Raw genomic sequence first — 19,802 nt, forward strand, 5'->3', positions numbered from 1 at the left:
AGAAATAATGAACGTAAGAACAAGGAAAGGAGTTTTCGAATCTGATCATCACCTTCTCCAAATTAAAGTAAAATTTATACCCAATAGACAAATTAAGAGAACCAACAGACCTTTCACAATAGATCCAGAGTACCTACAAATAAACAAGAAAGAAATAATAGAAGAAGTTACGAAAATCAATAGCAACAACTGGACAGAACTGTCAGAAAAAATAAAAGAACTGATAAAATTGGGGCAGCCACCGAGAAAAAGGAAACACCGATGGTGGAACATGACATGCGACAGGGCCATAGAAGAGAGAATACAAGCCTGGAAGAAATTTAACAGCCATAAAACACAAGAAAAATGGGAAGACTTCAACAGGATACAAAAAAAAACACTTCAAAAATAATACGAAGAGAAAAAAGAGGTTACGAAAACAGCAGGTTGAAGGAGAGAGAAGAAGACTTCACCAGAAACAACACACGAAATTTTTACAGAGTATTCCGAGAAAATATGACAGGATATCAGCCACCAAACTTATGCTTCAAACGACAAGATGGAACACTGGAGACAAATCCGAAGAAAAACTGTGAAATATTAGCCAGATACTTTGAAACATTACTTAACTGTGATAAACCAAAACAGAGATTACAGTTTACAAAACTAGAACCCAACCGGGACTCCGAACCCCCAACATATGAAGAAATCGTGAAAATAATAAAATCATTGAAAAATAACAGAGCACCAGATGAGGATGGACTGATTGCAGAAAATCTGGAAATTAGACCATGAAAACATTACACCCAAAATTCATAGTATAATCAAAAACATCTGGGAAACAGAAAAGATACCAGAAGAATGGAAGTCAGCCCTAATACACCCTCTCCACAAGAAAGGAGACAAAACAGACCCTAATAACTACAGAGGAATTTCGTTACTGCCGGTGGCATACAAAATTCTATCAAAAGCTCTGTTAAATCGCCTAGAACCTCAGATAGATCCACAGATCGGAGAATACCAAGGAGGGTTCAGGAAGGGAAGATCATGCAGTGAGCAGATCTGGTGTCTGAGAACATTATTAACAACGAGAAAGTCCAGAAACACCACAGTAACATTTGTTGATTTCAAGAAGGCTTACGATTCCATAGACAGAGAAACACTTTTTAATACACTAGAAGAAATGAAGGTAGACAATAAGACCAGAAAACTAATTCAGGAAACATTAACAAATACAAAGTCAAAAGTGAAGTTCATGGGCGAGATCTCAGAATCTTTCGAAATCAGGACAGGAGTGAGACAGGGAGATGGCCTGTCACCCATTTTATTTAACGCTGTTTTAGAGAAAATAATCAGGACGTGGGACAAAGGAGTCAATGGGGTAAAAATAGGGAGAGAGAAAAATAGAACCGTCAACATAAAATGTCTGGCCTATGCCGACGATATAGCCATCATTACAAATGACAGAAAAGAAGCCAGAGAAGCCCTAGAGATATTGCATGAAATCGCAGCCAGAACAGGACTACAAATATCATATGAAAAAACACAGTACGTGGACACAAAATCTGCAGACAGAAGCCCATTGATAACAAAGTACGGAAAAATAACACAAGTAGAAAGTTTCAAATACCTGGGAGAGATTATACAGAAAACAGGACTGAATTCAACAGCCAATGAAGAAAGGGCTACAAAACTACAAAAAGCATTCAGACTTACACATGGAACCATTACAATAAAAGAAATATTTCCATCAATGCCAAATTAAGACATTACAAAACAGTAGTCTTACCTGAGGCCTTGTATGCCTCAGAAACAACAGTAATCAGAGGAAGAACTAAAATCAAGGAAATGGAAAAGCAAGAGAGGAAAATTCTGAGAAAGATCTATGGGCCAGTTCAGAGACAGGGGATCTGGATAAAGAGACCAACAAAGGAATTGTACAAACAGGCAGAGACAATTACAGACAATATCAGAAAAAGAAGGGCAAAATTCTATGGGCACATTCATAGGATGAATGAAAATAGGCTGACCAAGAAGATTTTTAACATAGTGGTGACGAATAAGGTGAAAACTAACTGGGTAAAGGAAAACATGGAAGACCTTAAAAATCTTAACATCTCTACAGAAGAAATATCAAACAGAGGAAAATACAGAGAAAAAATCAACAAACAGAAATTCGATGAACCACCAAAAGAGGAGAAAGCAGGAAGGAAGTGGACAGAAGAGAGGAAGAAGAAGCACAGTGAATTTATGAGAGGTTTTTGGGAAGAGAAAAGAAAGAGACAGAAAAAAGTGCCATGAATCTGAAATGTACCAATTTATGTACCATATTGTCATTGTGATTAATGATTGTGTTTTAACGCTCTCCTCAATGGGGAATTAACGATAATAATAATAATAATAATATATCCGTACATTGTATACTGTTAATGGATGAATAAAGAGATTGATTGATTGATTGATTATCTCTATTTATTAAATTATTAGCTAATCTAATATCCATAGCTTCCTTGAAGACAGAATCCCAAAAGGAAGAGGTGGATGTTAAAATCTTCACATCACATAATTCAGGGAATGCCCTGTATCAATACAATGTTCGGCAACAGCTGACTTGTCTGGCTGTGATAAGCTTGTGTATCTTTGATGCTCCACACATCTCTCACGAATGGTGCGAGCTGTTTGACCTGTGTATGACTTCTCACAATTTCTGCAAGGAATCTGATACACACCCACTTTACGAAGCAGTAAATCGTCCTTTACAGAGCTGAGTAAAGCTGCAATCTTCATGGGTGGCCAGGAGATCACCTTAGCATAGAGTTTCTCAAGAATATGGCCTACCTTCGAGGAAAGAGCATCCACATAGGGCAGAAATGTATTTGATCTGATGGAATTACTATCTTCTTCCCCATCACATAGCTGCTTTCTAGGTTTTACATTGAATGCTCTACGAATTTGCTGCGGAGAAAATCCATTCACATTAAAAATGCTCTTGAGGTACGTGAGCTCTGCTTGCAAATTATCTTTATTGGATATACACTGCACCCTATGCACTAAGGTCTTAAGGACACCTATGGTCTGTGAAGGCTGATGGCAGCTACTGGCATGTAGATATAGATTTATGTGTATTGGTTTTTCATATACAACATGTCCTAATGTGCCATCATCTTTACAGCAAAAGGCAACATCCAAAACGGGGAGGTAGACAGCTTTTTCTATTTCCATAGTAAATTTTATACTAGCATGGACAGAATTCAAATGCTCAAGAAATTGATGTAATTCATCCATCCCGTGCGGCCATACCACAAATGTGTCGTCCATATACCTCCAGAACACAGTTGGATTAAAACTTGCTGAGACAAGTGCCTTGTCCTCGAAGTCTTCCATGAATAAAGTAGCTGCCAGTGGAGAGAGTGGGCTTTCCATAGCAAATCCATCAATCTGCTCATAAAATTCACCATTAAACCGTAAATAAATTTTCTATTAAACTTTTTAACTAAGCTTTTTTTCTTCGAGGAAGCGTTATTTTTATTTTTTGTTGGAACAAAAGGGGCAGTTCCATGTAGACATAACAGTACTGTTCGCACAAATGACAACATACCACATCAACTGCCAACAAGACTACTTAAACTTTGTAGTCTGTCTTCTCTGCCCATAGAAACCACTAAATTCTTATAAAAATATATAGGAGAAGAGTCAATCCAACACACCTCGCTGCAAAAAATATTTTGCTTTTTAAATCAGAAAGACAATGTCAAGAATATTCAGAACATATTTGCGTCACAGCTAAAATTCCGGCGTCACTGGAAACAGAAGCCAGAAAGGGACTGTCCCGTTTTCTTTACGAGACGAATTCCAACCGACAGGTGTGCTTCTACTGTTCTCTGACAACGAAGAAACAGGCGACAATGAAATTACATTACTCTGCATTCTCGTTCTTTCATAGCACAGTTACGTGGAGTAATCCGCTCTGTGTTTAAAGGAAAAATCTTTGCGCTCGTGTTTAAAGCAAAAGCTTTGTGCTCATGTGCAGTGCAGTGCGACTGGAACTGAATACAATCTTTCTTTCTTTCCTTTTAACATTTTTTCTTTTGTTTTGACTGTTGGTTAACGATTTTGTAATTGCCTTAACATGAATAACAGTGAAAAAAACAAACGTGCAAAATTAAATGGAGCGGCATTCCGGAAATTATTGAAGGAAATGTGAGAAAGAGAAGCTAATGTTCTAAAAACGCTTGGCAGAGTAAATAAATTTTTGGCAAAAAATGTTGCTGGTTCGACCTTGAGTTCAAGAAGTACGGATGATATTTCTGGCACTGCAGGTGTAGTAAAAGACGTAAATACAGTCGAAACAAAAGTTGAAAATAAAGAAAAGCATATTGTTCCTGATTTCGACTTTCACGAAAAACTAAGTATTGAGTCAGAAATTACAAAAATAAATAACCTCGTTAGTGATGATCCTGCAGAATGGCGTGTCAATGAATCAACAATCGACATTCTCTTACATCGTGGCATTAATCAAAATTCGAACGTGGTTTCTCTAATTCAAGAAAGTCAATAGGCTTTAAAACCAGATATTTGAACAAAAATTTATTTTACTGTAAACTTTTAATGGTTAGTCACCTTAGCGTGATTTTCTAGTATACTCCTGTAGCACCAGTGCTGATTTTTGTGCACCATGTAAATTGTTCGGAGGTAAGGCCGCGATTGCTACTAATGGCACTGCAGATTGGAAAAATATTTTTGGTATTTCATCTCATCCTGAGGATTCACTTGAACTCAAAAATTCTGAGTTATCACTCTTAACAAGAGAAAAGTCACTTGGAGCAATAGATAATCATTTCGAGTCATATGTTGAGACAGAAACAATGTACTGGCGTAGTGTGTTAAAAAGGGTGTTTGCAGTAGTGAAGAAGCTGACAAGTCGTGAACTTCCAGTTCGTGGACACGTTGAATGATTCCATTCATTACATAATGGTCAGTTTATGATGTCTGTTGAACTTATAGCCGAGTTTGATCCTTTTATCGCAGACCACATTGAACAATATGGAACAGGAACAGGAACATACAGGTTATCTTTCTTCAACAATCTGTGATGAAATAATAGAGCTTCTTTCTGAATAAATAAAAAGATTTATCATAAGTGAAATAAAATAGGCCAAATATTTCTGTATAATAATAGATTCTACTGCGGACATTTCACATATTGATCAATTATCTTTCATATTAAGATATGTGAACGTTTCCTTCCGTTTTTACCAAACTCAGGTCACAAGTCCGAAAACTTAGCTGTGGCCATACTAAAAGTCCTGTCTACATATTTCATTGATGTTACTGACTGTAGAGGCCAGTCGACAACACAAGCAATATGTCAGGAATCTACATTGGTTTGCAGGCACCCATTAAAGAATGAAATCCGAAAGCGCATTATGTGCCTTGTACAGCACATTCTTTGAATTTAGTCGGCATTAGTGCTGCAAGCTGTTGTCGGCAAGCATTTACATTTTTCAATGTAGTCCATAATTTTATCTCTGCTTCTACACAGTGCTGGGATAAACATCTTTCTCGAAGAAACCAGGAAGCAAAATGGTAGGCCTAAAAATTTTATCAACAATATGTTTTTCAGCAAGAGAGGAAGTATGAAAACTGGGAAGGCGTTATCAATGTCCTTATACATATTGGCAATAATACATCTGAAAAACCCCTTGTGCGAAATGAGGCTTCAGTTTTATTGAATCAACTCAGCAGACTAGAAATTCTTGATGACTGTTTGGAAGGATATACTCCAGAAATTTAATAGCGTAAATCTGAAATAGCAAAGTGAATTATTGATACTAAAATAGTGCATGAATTATATGAATCAGTTGTTGGATTTATTGCATCTATTTGTGGCATGTTCTACTATTATGAAAATAAATCCATGGAGATTGTGACTTATAACCACTATGAATGCACCTATAAAAGATCACGAAAACGCGAACTTCATGATGGCGAAGAAGCTGACTCTGAAGAAGTTTTTCTGACTGGAAGGGAAAAATTTGGAGTCGGAACATTTCTCCCACTACTCGACAACTTGTACGCCGAATTAGTGAGGAGGAAGGAAAGCTATAAAACACTGTTGGACTCCTTCACTGTTTTCAGTAACCTTAAGAACAGTTCACCTGACGATATTGCTCAACATGTAGCAAAACTCCAAGCATATTATGACACAGATTTAGAGTCTTCCTTCCCCAGTGAATGTGTACATTTCGCAGAACTTTTGAAATCTTCTGAGATTAGTGATATACCAGTCGAAATGAGTAAATTTTTACGAAAAGATAGATTACAGTCCGTGTTTCCGAATGTCGACATTGCTCTCAGAAGATTTCTATGTACGGCACCTATAAATTGTTCAATAGAACGCTCGTTCTCGGCTCTTAAAAGAGTGAAATCATACCTACCATCTACTTTGCCCGAGGGGAGATTGAACGTCTTGTCCATCCTTTACACTGAAGCCGACCACCTAACTGATAACTATCTCAGCTATGAAGATATGATCAACGAGTTTTCTTCCGTCAAAGCCAGATGCAAACTTTGCTGAATGGTGAGTTTGTTTATTTATTCATATTAGTTTTAAAAATTTAAAATTATAATGTGATTTTATTATAACTTAGAGAACATTCATTGGACTTACATACTATATATTACCTGTTTATTTTACAATTGCCAATGGCAGAACGTGGTACTAAAATTCGTTTACGTGCAGTCGCGGCCGAAGGCGCCCGACAGTACTAAACAATACCTAAATGAACCAGGCCGCTCGGCGCCGTACAGTCAAATCATTTGATACTGTAGTATATTGCAACTGATGCATATTTTTGGCGTCTGCTGAAATGTTTAGTTACCGCGGAAATATACGTTATCGGAGAGTACATTCAGATGAAAAAGTGTTAATAAATAATATAGTACAGTTCTGGCTATAAATATGTAAAAGCTTTGTTATTACTATTAGAAATAGCTAGGGCGTGAGCAGTAACCGCAGTATAAAACTGTTCAGCCCTTACATGGGTTAAAGGCACGGGCGCCGACTTATAAAAAATATTGGGAAGGGGGGGGGGGGGGGGCATACTGGGGTATTCCCTCGAGAAATATTCAAAATTTTAGATGAAAAATAGTGAGTTTTAAAGTTTTTTTGAGCATTTTAGGGTCATACGATCAACATAAGAACCCTGAAAACTGAATTTTAGATGACTCGACACTCCGGGAAACCTGGCAAGCCTGACACATTTTTGGCTTTGAAAAAAGAAACAAAACATAAAAACGCACGGTATTTTCGTAAAAAGCTAATTAAATTTACAGTAATAATCATGCTTATAGGCTATTACAGACCAGTGAATATATATCTCTGCAAAGACTGAAATTATATTTAAATAGATTCTAAACTATCATTAAAAGAATAAAACATAAAATATTGCCGTTGCACAGTAATAGCGCTTTGATTAATAAGTGAAATAGCTAATATAAGGCTCAGGGTTCATTAAATAAAAACGATGTCTCAAAGTTAATGCTTTAATACAGTATGCGTGACACTTTCAGTCGAAAAGTATGTAAATAGCTTGTTTTAACTGGGTCTTACACCCTAAAAATATTTAAGTATTTGAAAATAACTACAGTAATACAGTACTATATTAATGTAGTAATACAGTACTAAACTAGTATTAATATTTCGAAACTGGATATATAACATTATGTATATATTTAATTTTCTATTTTACAAAGATTTTTAATATTACTCTAAATGCCGTTAGTAGGACTAGAGTGTCTTTCGAAAGGGCAAATGTCGACCGTCTGACTAGATTACTGAATATGAAGTTGTTGATGACGGGTCGGATATCCAATTCATCCAAAACATCTTGGTAAGCATGAAGAGCAGCCAAGTTGTTCAATCGCTTCTGTCCCATTGTTGATCGGAGATATGACTTCAGATGTCTAAGGTCGCTAAATGACCGTTCTGCTGTTGCTGTCGTGGTTGGAACTACTTGGAGAAGCTTAATGTACTTCACTACTTCACACTTCTCCAACTGCAGGCTCTTGTGTAACGTACTTTCTTACATCACACATGTTTTTTTAAGACCAGTTGTTTTTTATTAGCGATGTCGGCTAACATATTCAAGAGCAAGCGCAGTCTCTCAATGTCTAGATCATTTTTGAAAAACTGAGTTGATTTTTCCAAATTTGTTCCTTCTCTGTTTACTAAATGCAAGCACTCTTGTTCAACTGCAATGACCTGTGTGAGTCCAGTTGAAGCAAACTGTTCAGTAATGCAAGGTTGCACCATTTCACAAACTTCAATGTAAGTATCTTTTTAGTATTCCTATGGGCTTTTGAAAGTGTGTGGTGAGCTGGCTTCATTGTTTTCATACTTCTTTGGTGCACTTCGATTCCGAGGAAGCAAAGGACCATCAACGTGTGAAAGTTTTTCTTTTAAACACAATTCCCAAAAGTGTTCAAAACTATCATGCCTTCCATTCAATACACAAGTCAAGCTTTCATATATTTTTTTCCAGATCAGCAACACTTAAATGAGGGCATTGAATTTTTTCATTGACATCCTTTACTGGGTTCATTGTCTTGCAATAAAGACATAAAAAGATATAATTCTTGAATTGTAACATTGACTTAAGATAGCCTACACATTTGTAACCTGCCTCTGTTTGTCCTCTGCAGCAAATATTTCAAAAACTCTAGAATTTGTTCAAAGTTTTTCAATATTCTCAATATACTACAAGCTCGCATAGTCCATCGTGTTGAGCAAAGGGGTCGTGGACCAGCTTGGTCGTTGGTGCTCTCACAGTGTATGCTTCTGAGAAGTCCCATCCTTTTGTTGGATTCCGTTATGGTGTTTATTAAATCCTTGGCTAAAGCCATAATATCCACATAGGCATACGGTGGCGGAGACTGTCTACAACTGCCAAGTCTAAACTGTGAGCAGTCCAGTGCACAAAACGTGATTTTGGTTGTATATCATATTCGAGGCACCATCACAGCACTGTCCTCTTAAGTTATGCATTGACAAATCAAGACGAGCAAAACCGTCTTTTAAAATACTAAACAGAGTTTGTGAATCAGCGTTGGAGGCCTCGTATAAGCCAACAAAGCCTTCGTTGATGATTAAGGAATCATCGATAGTACGAACACAAAAGGACACTTGTTCTTGAACTGAAGAATGACTTGTTTCGTCAATCATAATAGAAAAATCTTCAGTCTTCTTGATTGAAGCCAATGCCTTTCTCAACGCAGATTTTCCTAGTAGATCAATGATCTCGTTTCGAATATAGTGGGACGTCCACTTATATTCCGAACGCCCTAACTAATCTTTAAACTCAGGTATGTCATTCTTTCAGAATTCCAACAATTGAAAAAAAAATTGAGTTTACATCTTCGTGTCCTCTAATTGCTAGTCCTTGTCGGCATAGAAATTGCACGGCAGTAAAAACTGTCTCAAGAACTAAACGGCCTTTCTTCATATCACTATGTAACTGTTCATTCAATCGGGAGGCCACACTTCGATTGTCCAGGTTTCGATTGTGAACGATTCTCGCCTGAAAGTAACGAAACAGTTGACAACACAATAATTGTTGGACGTTGACTTGCAGTGTCATCAGCTTCCTTGCGCGCCTTTTTGGTACAAATCTATCCATTGCAAACTTAATTTACACTACACTAAGAGACTAAAGTGAAACAAATAAAATATGTTCATATAAAATAGTGCACTCGACACCGAAGTCGGAACCCTAAACACTTTTGCAGCATGTACTGAGCGAAACTATCCACACTGAAAGACCGTGACAACAGGGTGGGCTTTATGTAGCCGCGTCGTCGTAATGTCTCGAGGCGTCAAGGCGAGCGAGGCAGAGGGGTCCAGGCACTTCTGCTCCAGTCCTTTTGATGTCACCGTGGCAGCAGCACTAGCCCGCCGGCGCCAGACTTCACCCGGAGGTCCGCGCACCGGGACACATTATAAGTGTGCCCGCACCACTGCAACACTATCATGATTCACACCATTCGTTTTCATTTAACCTGCTTACTTCCATAAAAATTATTTGTTTTAACTCATTACTAAATGAATTTTAAAGGGTAACTATTGTCAAACAAGAGAAATAAAAAATTCCAACATAAATTTTGATTTTACAAAGCATAATATATATAACAATTTTCTTCAATTAGTGGGAGTCAGCGCCTATGGTTAAAGGTATTGTGTACACATATTGTGCAGCATCTAGCTACACAGACCCTAATGCTTTACATATTAACTATTAGATTATAAAACAGATTTGATTTTTCCACACTACTCTGTAAAATTATTCAATAGCAAGTCTAGTTCTCTGTTTGTTTGTCCGTATTTAGTTATCAGTTTGTGCACCGAAATATCTATTTAATTTTTATTTCTTACACTTTCCTATAGAATCACGTATTATTACCGTACGTGTTTTTTTTTCTATTTGCTACACATTCAAATTATTAGATCGTAAAACGACAGTTTAATTTTAATTTTGAACCCATCTCTGGAAAAGTACATGTTAATTTCTAATGTATGACACATTCGCTTCAAGTTTTAGATCGTAACACAACTTTTTTATTTTCATTTTCAACGGTTTCGTGTAAAAGAACATATTAAAAGTGAATGTATAAGAAAAATCCGTTGTCTCGTACAGACTTTGCTGAATTTTTAGGCCATAAAGGAATAATTATTTTCCTTGTGTTCGTTTCTGTTGTCTTTCGACAGACGGATGTGTTAACACAATGCAGTTAAAAGTTTTTTTTTTTTTTATCCGCTGCTGTAAACTAAGTACAGTTCAGGAACCATATTAACGTTTGTTCGAGGCCGACTAGACTGCTGACGCGTCCTTCAGAACAACGAATAGCAGAGTACAGAAAAGAGCTCACAGCGCTCTCACCCAAAACGGCAATTGTGAAGTGATCGAGTAATAGTTATTATTTTAAACTTTTTTAGGGGGATGGGGGGTCGCATATAATATGGTGTGACTAGGGTCAAAAAATGTTTAAACCTGTGACTGCTTCCTTGTATATGCCCTCTATATACTCCTTCCACATTTCAGCTCTCCCTTCTTTGCTTAGGACTGGCTTTCCATCTGAGCCCTTGATATTCATACAGCTGCTTTTCTTTTCTCCAAAAGCTTCTTAATTTTCCTGTTAGTGGTGTCTACCTTTATCCTAGAGGTATATAATAATAATAATAATAATAATAATAATAATAATAATAATAATATTTATTCAACATCGAATAATCAAATACAATCCCTAGAAATAATACAGTTTCAGGACATCATATAGATTATTCTTCTGAATACGTCAGTTTATAAATTTAAAAACTAATGGTTTGTTTGTATTAATAAATTTTACATTTGATGCATTTTACATTTGGTAGTATACAATCACAATATTACAAATATTGTTGTTATCGACATCGTATTAGTTGTAAGTTACTTTAAACTATGAGCTTGACATACTTATGAAGCACTTTTCATATAGATATAGTACTCGTCTAAGGAATAAAAAGGGTTTTCAATTAGAATTTTTTTTAGCTGATCTTTTAATTTGTTACTAGGAAGGGTAGTGAAACTTTTTGGTAGGGCATTAGCTAGCTTCAGCCAGCATAAAGTGCATTTTTTTCATATAAAGCTGTTCTGTGGCTATTTACATGGTATCTGAACTTTTTCCTTGTATCGTACTGGTGCAGGTCACAGTTGAAATTTGGATTTATTGTTTTAACGAGCAATATAACTTTCAATATGTATAAACCTATAATGGTAAGCACTCCTAATTTTGGGAACAGATTTCGACATGATTCTCTGGGTTTGGCACCACAAATAATTCTGATAACTTTTTTCTGTAGTATTAATAATGTGCTTAGGTTGGCTTGAGTTGTTGCACCCCATATTTCTACAGCATAGTTTAAATTTGATGAGAATAGTGCATGATAAGCAGTTTTTAGTACACCCATATCCTTACAATATTTGCTCATCATGTTGTTGTTGTTGTTGTCTTCAGTCCTGAGACTGGTTTGATGCAGCTCTCCATGCTACTCTATCCTGTGCAAGCTGCTTCATCTCCCAGTACCTACTGCAACCTACATCCTTCTGAATCTGCTTAGTGTACTCATCTCTCGGTCTCCCTCTACGATTTTTACCCTCCACGCTGCCCTCCAATGCTAAATTTGTGATCCCTTGATGCCTCAAAACATGTCCTACCAACCGATCCCTTCTTCTAGTCAAGTTGTGCCACAAACTTCTCTTCTCCCCAATCCTATTCAATACTTCCTCATTAGTTACGTGATCTATCCACCTTATCTTCAGTATTCTTCTGTAGCACCACATTTCGAAAGCTTCTATTCTCTTCTTGTCCAAACTAGTTATCGTCCATGTTTCACTTCCATACATGGCTACACTCCAAACAAATACTTTCAGAAACGACTTCCTGATACATAAATCTATATTCGATGTTAACAAATTTCTCTTCTTCAGAAATGCTTTCCTTGCCATTGCCAGTCTACATTTTATATCCTCTCTACTTCGACCATCATCAGTTATTTTACTTCCTAAATAGCAAAACTCCTTTACTACTTTAAGTGTCTCATATCCTAATCTAATTCCCTCAGCATCACCCGATTTAATTTGACTACATTCCATTATCCTCATTTTGCTTTTGTTAATGTTCATCTTATATCCTCCTTTCAAGACACTGTCCATTCCGTTCAACTGCTCTTCCAAGTCCTTTGCCGTCTCTGACAGAATTACAATGTCATCGGTGAACCTCAAAGTTTTTACTTCGTTTCCATGAATTTTAATACCTACTCCAAATTTTTCTTTTGTTTCCTTTACTGCTTGCTCAATATACAGATTGAATAACATCGGGGAGAGGCTACAACCCTGTCTCACTCCTTTCCCAACCACTGCTTCCCTTTCATGCCCCTCGACTCTTATTACTGCCATCTGGTTTCTGTACAAATTGTAAATAGCCTTTCGCTCCCTATATTTTACCCCTGCCACCTTCAGAATTTGAAAGAGAGTATTCCAGTCAACATTGTCAAAAGCTTTCTCTAAGTCTACAAATGCTAGAAACGTAGGTTTGCCTTTTCTTAATCTTTCTTCTAAGATAAGTCGTAAGGTCAGTATTGCCTCACGTGTTCCAACATTTCGACGGAATCCAAACTGATCCTCCCCGAGGTCTGCATCTACCAGTTTTTCCATTCGTCTGTAAAGAATTCGCGTTAGTATTTTGCAGCCGTGGCTTATTAAACTGATAGTTCGGTAATTTTCACATCTGTCAGCACCCGCTTTCTTTGGGATTGGAATTATTATATTCTTCTTGAAGTCTGAGGGTATTTCGCCTGTCTCATACATCTTGCTCACCAGCTGGTAGAGTTTTGTCATGACTGGCTCTCCCAAGGCCGTCAGTAGTTCTAATGGAATGTTGTCTACTCCGGGGGCCTTGTTTCGACTCAGGTCTTTCAGTGCTCTGTCAAACTCTACACGCAGTATCGTATCTCCCATTTCGTCTTCATCTACATCCTCTTCTATTTCCATAATATTGTCCTCAAGTACATCGCCCTTGTATAAGCCTTCTATATACTCCTTCCACCTTTCTGCCTTCCCTTCTTTGCTTAGAACTGGGCTGCCATCTGAGCTCTTGATATTCATACACGTGGTTCTCTTCTCTCCAAAGGTCTCTTTAATTTTCCTGTAGGCAGTATCTATCTTACCCCTAGTGAGATAAGCTTCTACATCCTTACATTTGTCCTCTAGCCATCCCTGTTTAGCCATTTTGCACTTCCTGTCGATCTCATTTTTGAGACGTTTGTATTCCTTTATGCCTGCTTCATTTACTGCATTTTTATATTTTCTCCTTTCATCAATTAAATTCAATATTTCTTCTGTTACCCAAGGATTTCTAGCAGCCCTCGTCTTTGTACCTACTTTATCCTCTGCTGCCTTCACTACTACATCCCTCAGAGCTACCCATTCTTCTTCTACTGTATTTCTTTCCCCTATTCCTGTCAATTGTTCCCTTATGCTCTCTCTGAAACTCTGTACAACCTCTGGTTCTTTCAGTTTATGCAGGTCCCATCTCCTTAATTTCCCACATTTTTGCAGTTTCTTCAGTTTTAATCTACAGGTCATAACCAGTAGATTGTGGTCAGAGTCCACATCTGCCCCTGGAAATGTCTTACAACTTAAAACCTGGTTCCTAAATCTCTGTCTTACCATTATATAATCTATCTGATACCTTTTAGTATCTCCAGGGTTCTTCCACGTATACAACCTTCTTTCATGATTCTTAAACCAAGTGTTAGCTATGATTAAGTTGTGCTCTGTGCAAAATTCTACTAGGCGGCTTCCTCTTTCATTTCTTAGACCCAATCCATATTCACCTACTATGTTTCCTTCTCTCCCTTTTCCTACACTCGAATTCCAGTCACCCATCACTATTAAATTTTCGTCTCCCTTCACTATCTGAATAATTTCTTTTATTTCATCGTACATTTCTTCAATTTCTTCATCATCTGCAGAGCTAGTTGGCATATAAACTTGTACTACTGTAGTAGGTGTGGGCTTCGTATCTATCTTGGCCACAATAATGCGTTCACTATGCTGTTTGTAGTAGCTTACCCGCATTCCTATTTTCCTATTCATTATTAAACCTACTCCTGCATTACCCCTATTTGATTTTGTGTTTATAACCCTGTAGTCACCTGACCAGAAGTCTTGTTCCTCCTGCCACCGAACTTCACTAATTCCCACTATATCTAACTTTAATCTATCCATTTCCCTTTTTAAATTTTCTAACCTACCTGCCCGATTAAGGGATCTGACATTCCACGCTCCGATCCGTAGAACGCCAGTTTTCTTTCTCCTGATAACGACATCCTCCTGAGTAGTCCCCGCCTGGAGATCCGAATGGGGGACTATTTTACCTCCGGAATATTTTACCCAAGAGGATGCCATCATCATTTAATCATACAGTAAAGCTGCATGTCCTCGGGAAAAATTACGGCTGTAGTTTCCCCTTGCTTTCAGCCGTTCGCAGTACCAGCACAGCAAGGCCGTTTTGGTTAATATTGCAAGGCCAGATCAGTCAATCATCCAGACTGTTGCCCCTGCAACTACTGAAAAGGCTGCTGCCCCTCTTCAGGAACCACACGTTTGTCTGGCCTCTCAACAGATACCCCTCCGTTGTGGTTGCACCTACGGTACGGCCATCTGTATCGCTGAGGCACGCAAGCCTCCCCACCAACGGCAAGGTCCATGGTTCATGGGGGGTTGCTCATCATATTTATAGCAAATACATTCTTCGACAGCTTACAGGCTAAGGAATCGATATGCATGTCCCATTTGAGGCTGTCCTGGATTGTAATTCCCAAGAACTTTGTCCATTTTTCTTTTTTCACAATGTCATTTCCTATGGATAATTTCATACCAAATTCTATTTGTTTCCTTGTGTTAAATTCCATCATTGCAGTCTTTGAAGCACTTACATTTACATGGCTTTCATTAAAATACTTCACTATTTCATTAGTTACACTGTTGCACAGCACCTCCAGACTGTCATAGTCTTCGTGTCTACACACAATTGATGTATCATCTGCATACAATATTTTTTTACAGTTAGGGGAACAATACTGTATGTCATTAACATAAATTAAGAAAAGAAGGGGTCCCAAGACAGAACCTTGAGGCACTCCACATTCGATATCAGTAATTTTAGATTTGAAAGACCCACTTTTTGTTTTAAGCAAGACAAATTGTTTTCTATTGCACATATAGGATTTTATTAGATCATAGCCAGTTCCTCTAATACCCAGGTTCCATAGCTTGTCAAGTAATATGGTGATGTTGACACAATCAAAAGCTTTTTCTAGATCAAGGAACACTCCAGTTACATACTCCTTATTCTCTATGGCAGTTATTATTTTGTCTATTAATTGTGCTGCGGCTACTGAAGTTGACTTGTTTTTCATAAAGCCATTCTGATTTTCAAATATTAAATTGTGTTGACTCAGGAATGTCATTAATCTAGTATAAATAACTTTCTCAACTACCTTAGAAAATGCAGGTAAGATTGAGATGGGACGGTAGTTCTCAATTTTTGATTTATCACCTTTCTTGTAAATCGGGGTTACTTGTGCTATCTTTAGACTATCTGGGAAACAACCTGATGCAATTACATCATTTACTGCTGGGGCCATGGCATCAGATATGTTGTCTATGCATCTTTTCAGTGTACTGATAGACAATCCATCATAGCCTGCTGATTTTGTATTTTTTTAATGACCTTACTATGGTTTGGATTTCTTTGCTATTGGTTGGGGCCAAGTATATGCTTTGTTTGATTGGAATGCCCTTATATCTATACTGAAAATTCTTAAAATGGTCATTGACAGATTTTCCAACAGAAGAAAAGTACTCATTAAAAACATTTGCAATCTGACATTGAAGTTTCATGATACGCCCTTTATGGTTTATAGTAAAATCACTAGTAGATCTGTCCTTACAATCCCTAAAGCTATTTATTACTTTCCAAACAGCTAGTCCAGTGTTAGTAGAGTTCCTTAACATTGTGGCTACATATTTACTTTTAGTTTCTAGCAGCAGATCTTTATAATAATCATGATAGTTCTTAAATTCTACCTTTAGTCTATTATTATTGTTATTATTTACCATTGCATATTGGAAAAGTCTAAGTTTCTCTCTTGCTGTTTTTACTTCATGATTTATCCAGTTATTTTTTTGTCTCTTTTTGCAGTCATTTACTGTAAAGGTCATTTCTGGGCATGAAATACTGAAGCAATAATAAAAATCTGATGCAAATTCACTGAAAGTAATGCTGTTTTTTTCACCCCATTGTAAGCTTTTCAGCAAACTGTTGAGATCTTTAACATTGTCATCATTGGTGATTCTTTTTGTTACATATTGTTTCTCTTTTCTATTGACATGAGGATTTTCAGCTTCTATCGATACCTGTATTGCATGGTGGTCAGAAATGGCAAGCTTCAGAACTGATGCACTGCATGTAAAGTGGGACATGTTAGTTATAATGTTGTCAATGCATGATTTGATACTATTGACCTCTCTAGTGGGCTCATTTATCAGAAATGTTAAGTTAAACTGTGCTAGTATTAGCATTAGTTTTTTAGAGATAGAGTCATTGGACAACAGGTCAATGTTTATATCTCCAGTTAGTATTATGTTAACCCAGCCATTTTTACTGCAGTGTTTACTGTCAATGTCGACAAGCAGGTCGTTAAGAACATCAAAGAAAATATCTAGGCTACCAGATGGAGGTCTATATAGGCCTATAATAATTAAGTTCTCTTTCCCCCACTTATAATTAATTGCTGCTAGTTCTATTATTCCCTCAATGCTGAAAGCACTTACATCTATTACACTATAATTACTACTGCTGGTAGCAAAGATAGCTACCCCACCACCACGTTTCTCTTTTCTACTGAAGGCAGAGCAAAAGATCATGGAGAGTGGCTTACATACACTGATTAGCTCATCTGTGTACCAGTGTTCACTTATAACTAAAACATCTGGGTTATCAATTGCTGCAATGGTATCCAACTCATTGTGCTTATTGCTAAGACTTTGAAAGTTCTGCTGAATTAATTTGAATGTGAGTTTGGATTGTTGAACACTTGATGGGGGTGTCACCCTACCAGGCTGATTGTTTTTAAGACTACAAGGGTTCCGCTGTATGATATTAGGGCTGAGTTTCTCCTGCTGGACCATATGCTTCTACATTCTTACATTCGTCCTCTAGCCAGATATGAGAATAACCGCTGCACAGCTGATGTTGGTTTGTGAGGTGCTCAACATCGTGGTCATCGGCGCCCATGTGAGTTCCAATCTATCCATTCCCAGGCTCGCCACTGCTTGAATGATGATGAGATGATGAGGACAACACAAACAACCAGTCCCTGGGTGGAGAAAATTCCTAACAAAGCCAGGAATTGAACCTGAGACCCCATGATCCAGATGCAGCAATGCTAGCCAGTACACCACGAGTTGCGGACCCACTATATAGAGATCAATATTGGTGACATTCTTGGGCTTGTCATATATAAATGATCTGCCATCACCAATCCATCATGTAGAAGTAATTAAATTTGCTGATGGTGCAGATGCAAAATCAGGCATAATGGAATAACTTCAACACTTCAAAATGTAAGTAACATGTTCTTGAAAATTATTAACTGGTTCTCTGGAAATTGACTGCTATTGAACTCAAATAAAATACAATACATGCACATCCTTAATGCACGAGTCCTGACCTCGTCATTAGAAACAATGTATGTCAGTAAATCAATAAGTGCAACAGAACATTCTAAGTTCTTTGGTGTTTATACTGATAACCATTTAAACTGGAAATCACTCATTACACATCATCTGGGTTCTTCAACTTTGGTGTGTTGGCCTAAAAATTCAGCAGAGTCTGTATGAGACAACGGATTTTTCTTATACATTCACTTTTAATATGTTCTTTTACACAAAACCGTTGAAAATGAAAATAAAAAAGTTGTGTTATGATCTAAAACTTGAAGCAAATGTGTCATACATTAGAAATTAACATGTACTTTTACAGAGATGGGTCCAAAATTAAAATTAAACTGTCATTTTACGATCTAATAACTTAAATGTGTAGCAAATAGAAAAGAAACACGTACGGTAATAGTATATGAATCTACAGGTAAGTGTAAGAAATAAAAATCAAAGAGAGATTTCAGTGCACAAACTGATAACTAAATACGGACAAAGAAACAGAGAACTAGACTTGCTATTGCATAATTTTAGACTAGTGTGGAAAAATCAAATCTTTTTTATAGTTAATAGTTAACATGCAAAGCATTAGGTCTGTGTAGCTAGATGCTGCACAGTAAGTGTACACAATACCTTTAACCACTGGCGCTAACTCTAAGGGGCCTGAGGGTGAACGAGCCCCACCACAAATACATTTTTTGGGGTGGTGTGGGGGGGTGGGGGGCGGCGGGGGCAGCCCCCAATAACTTAAGAAAATTATTATATATATTATGCTTTGTAAAATCAAAATTTATGTTGGAATTTTTTTATTTTTCTTGTTTGGCGATAGTTACCCTATAAAATACATTTAAGAATGAGTTAAAACAAATAATTTTTACGGTAGTAAGCAGATTAACTGTAAACGAATGGTGTGAATCATGATAGCGTTGCAGTGCTGCGGGCACACTTATAATTTGTCCCGGTGCGCGGACCTTCGTGTGTAGTCTGGCGCCAGCGGGCCAGTGCTGTGCCCACGGTGACATCAAAAGGACTGGAGCAGAAGTGCCTGGACCCCTCTGCCTCACTTCGCCTTGACGCCTCGAGACATTACGACGACGCGGCTACATAAAGCCCACCCTGTTGTCACGGTCTTTCAGTGTGGATAGCTTCGCTCAGTGCATGCTGCAAAAGTGTTTAGGGTTCCGACTTTGGTGTCTGGTGGACTATTTTATATGAATATATTTTATTTGTTTCACTTTAGTCTCTTAGTGTAGTGTAAATTAAGTTTGCAATAGATAAATTTGTTACCAAAAAGGTGCGCAAGGAAGCTGATGACACTGCAAGTCAACGTCCAACAATTATTGCGTTGTCAATTGTTTTGTTACCTTCAGGTGAGAACCATTCACAATCGAAACCTGGACAATCGAAGTGTGGCCTCCCGTTTGAATGAACAGTTACATAGTGATATGAAGAAAGGCTGTTTAGTTCTTGAGACAATTTTTACTGCCGTGCAATTTCTATGCCGAC

Source organism: Schistocerca gregaria, chromosome 5 (genome assembly GCF_023897955.1).
Source record: "Schistocerca gregaria isolate iqSchGreg1 chromosome 5, iqSchGreg1.2, whole genome shotgun sequence".
Classification (NCBI taxonomy): Eukaryota; Metazoa; Arthropoda; class Insecta; order Orthoptera; family Acrididae; genus Schistocerca; species Schistocerca gregaria.